This window comes from Salvelinus sp. IW2-2015, unplaced genomic scaffold (genome assembly GCF_002910315.2).
Source record: "Salvelinus sp. IW2-2015 unplaced genomic scaffold, ASM291031v2 Un_scaffold2820, whole genome shotgun sequence".
Taxonomy (NCBI): Eukaryota; Metazoa; Chordata; class Actinopteri; order Salmoniformes; family Salmonidae; genus Salvelinus; species Salvelinus sp. IW2-2015.
Genome location: NW_019944120.1, coordinates 80,560 through 84,747, shown reverse-complemented (window position 1 = coordinate 84,747; position 4,188 = coordinate 80,560). Strand labels below are relative to the sequence as shown.

Here is a 4,188-nt window from a genome sequence, read left to right as displayed (position 1 = left end):
GTTAATAGACAACATACATTTTTTAAAATCTCTTCCACACTCACTTTACGGAATTCAAAATTACAATTCTTGTCTTTCATAATTGGATGTGTAGTGTCAGCGTTTGTTGCTGGCATGTCATGCCTAATTTTTTTCCAATTAAAAAAATCATTAAAGTAGGTTGGCAATATCAGTGGGTTTTGTGATGAATGAGTAATCTGATTCAATGAATGGTGGAGTTTTCCTTTTTCCCCCAAAAATGTCATTTAAGGTGCTCCAAAGCTTTTTATTATCATTCTTTATGTCATTCATATTTGTTTCATAGTGTCGTTTTTTTCTTTTTATTCAGCTTAGTCACGTGATTAATCAATTTGCAGTACATTTGCTAATCGGTTGTACAGCCAGACTTATTTGCCATTCCTTTTTCCTCATCCCTATCAACCATACAATTGTTCAATTCCTCATCAATCCATATGGATTTAACAGTTTTTACTGTCATGTTCTTAATGGGTGCATGCTTATTAGTAACTGGAATAAGCAATTACATAAATGTGTCAAGTGCAGCGTCTGTTTGCTCCTCATTACACATCACAGACCAACAAATATTATTTACATCAACAACATAGGAATACATTGAGTAACAATATTACTCAATTGATTTGATCCCAGAAATTACATGGTGTCTTATAATACCATAGAGTCCCTTTACTGAAATGATCAGAAAGACACCCCAAAGTGAATTAGCTCCCTCGTTGTCCTCTCTCAATAGACTGGGTGGGGTACTGTCACGCCCTGACCATAGAGAGCTGTTTATTCTCTATGTTGGTTAGGTCGGGGTGTGATTAAGGGTGGGTTATCTAGGGGATATAGATATCTATGGTGGCCTGATATGGTTCCCAATCAGAGGCAGTTGTTTATCGTTGTCTCTGATTGGGGATCATATTTAGGCAGCCATTTCCCCATTGTGCTTTGTGGGATCTTGTCTAGGTATAGTTGCCAAGTGAGCATTATATCAGCTTCACGTTTCGTTTGTGCGCTTTATTGTTTTTGTTCTTTGAGTTGGTCTCTTCCTAATTAAAAGTATGGAAACATACCACGCTGCATCTTGGTCCACTCCTTATGACGATCGTGACAGAAGATCCCACCACAAACGGACCAAGCAGTATGGCCAGGAGGAGCAAACATCCTGGACATAGGAGGATATCTTGGACGGTAAGGGATCCTGGACGTGGGAGGAGATCCTGGAGGGTAAGGGATCCTGGACATGGGAGGAGATCCTGGAGGGTAAGGGATCCTGGACATGGGAGGATATCTTGGAGGGTAAGGGATCCTGGACAAAGAGAGAGATTGGATATGGGCTGAGTGACTGGACCGTGTGAATGGTCTGGATAGGGCTTGAGTGTGACTGGCTGGGTGAATGGTCTGGATAGGGCTGAGTGACTGGACCGTGTGACTGGTCTGGATAGGACTGAGTGACTGGACTGGGTGAATGGTCTGGATAGGGCTGAGTGACTGGACTGGCTGAATGGTCTGGATAGGGCTGAGTTTGTGGGCAACGTTTGTCACCGTTATAGTACAATTAATGTATTGTTTAGTGTTTTGTTGTGTAGTGGCTTTGCTGGCATGCATCTGAAAAAGTTTGCAAAGTTGTAAATGCTAAAATCGCCACTGTAACTATAACCAGACAGTTTATTCCCAATCAATGTGATGAAGCTACCATTTTCTTTTTCTTTTTTTATGAAACTGCCTTTCAAACTAAGACTAGCTAGCTAAATGTTTTAATTGATAAGGGGGGGCTTCGCCCAATGCAACATACAAGCCAGAATTGCCACATACGCTTGAAACAAATAGCCAAATGGAAAACTGCTTTCTGCTACTAAGATCAGTGAAATGGAGACTAAACTGACACCAGAGTGAAGAGCAGAAATTCATGAAGAACACGAAGAGGGGGAGAATTCTGTCAGGGGGGAGAGAATTCTGTCAGGGGGAGAGAATTCTGGCAGGGGGGAGATTCTGGCACGGGGGAGAGAATTCTGGCAGGGGGGGAGAATTCTGACAGGGGGGGAGAATTCTGACAGGGGGGAGAATTATGGCAGGGGGGGAGATTTATGGCAGCGGGAGAATTCTGGCAGGGGGGAGAATTCTGGCAGGGGGGAGAATTCTGTCACAACACCAGAACTTCAAAGGAGCATGTTGACAGGTAGCAATTCCTCTTTTAGTATTATATCAGAACAAAAAATACTACCCTGACCAAATATTATTGCAGATAATTGTATAATGTATTTAGCGGTTACAAAAAAAAGGTTTCGGAAAAACAGGGAAACCTTTGCCTGTCACCTTAGAGGCACCTGTGTTTGTCCTTCAGACAGCAACAGGAAGAGAAGCCTTGGCTGTAGTGTCGAGACGTTTACAGTAAAGCACAGCTCCAACCTGATATCACTAGAGGGTGAATTTCTTCAGAGCTTACTTTAACTTCACAAAGAAACATCTGAGGCTTGGAGACTTTCTGTCCTCTTCAAGTATTATTAGGGAAAAAGGTTAATTTCAACAACAACAACAAAAAATTGAATACATTCAAAACAATCAAATAAATTAAACATTTTATTCTCAAATCATAAAAATCTCAAAGTTGAAATATACATAGACATCCAAACAAATTCAAGCCATGTTGTGGAAGAACTGACTGGTCTCGCTGGCAACATTTATCATAGCTTTAAAAAAGGTGAAACTAGCTTTCCATCATTTAGACTTTACAGATCAATAATAATCTGAGGAGCATGTAAAAAGCAAGATGGAAGACGATCAATCAGAACACTGAATGTTACAGAGGTTAGGTTGCTGACCGGGCAACAAGGGACGATTCGGATTCTGTGTCCCGTTTACCTCAACATTGGCCCCACCACATTAATACATGCAAATGACAACACTGTGGGCATAAATAATCATTTGGAAAACGGATTGTTTCATGTCCCTTTTTGACCGGTTTAGAAGAGGGTTCAAACAAACATTGGTTTGAGCTAGGGATTGTCATTTGAATTGACTGTAATTCCCTTACATAGACAACATCGAAAACAGTCGTTCTATATAGATCTGATCTAGGATCTGTCCTCCAACCACTAATCCCCATCCTCCAAACCACTTAAGACTGATTCAGGATCAGCGCTTAGGGACTCTGAATTAATCTGCATCATCAGAAGGGACTAGAAGGTGGACTCTCTGGGTATGTCTAAACGTAGCTTCCTCACCTCATCTCCATCTTCCTAGAATGAATAAAGTGAAAAAGCTGAATAAAGTGACAGAAAGAAAAATACTCCATCCGTCATGTTCCTGCATATATCCTGTGTTTCCTGTTCTATATTTTAACCGTGTTTCCTGTTCTACTATAACCTGTGTTTCCTGTTCTATATAACCTGTGTTTCTGTTCTATATAACCTGTGTTTCCTGTTCTATATACCTGTGTTTCCTGTTCTATATAACCCGTGTTTCCTGTTCTATATAACCGTATTTCCTGTTCTATATAACCCGTGTTTCCTGTTCTATATAACCCGTATTTCCTGTTCTATATAACCCGTGTTTCCTGTTCTATATAACCCGTGTTCCTGTTCTATATAACCCGTGTTTCCTGTTCTATATAACCCGTGTTTCCTGTTCTATATAACTGTGTTTCCTGTTCTATATAACCTGTGTTTCCTGTTCTATATAACCTGTGTTCCTGTTCTATATACCCCGTATTCCTGTTCTATATAACCCGTGTTTCCTGTTCTATATAACCCGTGTTTCTGTTTCATATAACCCGTGTTTCCTGTTCTATATAACCCGTGTTTCCTGTTCTATATAACCCGTGTTTTCCTGTTCTATATAACCTGTGTTTCCTGTTCTATATAACCGTGTTTCCTGTTCTATATAACCCGTGTTTCCTGTTCTATATAACCCGTGTTCCTGTTCTATATAACCCGTGTTTCCTGTTCTATATACCGTGTTTCCTGTTCTATATAACCCGTGTTTCCTGTTCTATATAACCCGTGTTTCCTGTTCTATATAACCCGTGTTTCCTGTTCTATATAACCCGTGTTTCCTGTTCTATATAACCCCGTGTTTCCTGTTCTATATAACCCGTGTTTCCTGTTCTATATAACCCGGTTTCCGTTCTTAAACCTGTTTCTGCATATAACCTGTGTTTCCTGTTCTATATTTATAACCTGTGTTTCG

At 40.4% G+C, this 4,188-nt stretch overlaps 1 long non-coding RNA gene across 1 annotated transcript in view; it reads left to right on the top strand.

Annotated features, from left to right (window-relative positions):
- The first annotated feature begins 3,621 nt into the window (after positions 1–3,621).
- LOC139025539 (uncharacterized) overlaps positions 3,622–4,188 on the top strand; it is a 2,552-nt gene continuing 1,985 nt past the window's right edge. Inside the window, exon 1 of the long non-coding RNA XR_011477129.1 lies at positions 3,622–3,693. This is a non-coding gene — a long non-coding RNA (uncharacterized lncRNA). The remainder of the gene's footprint in view (positions 3,694–4,188) is intronic.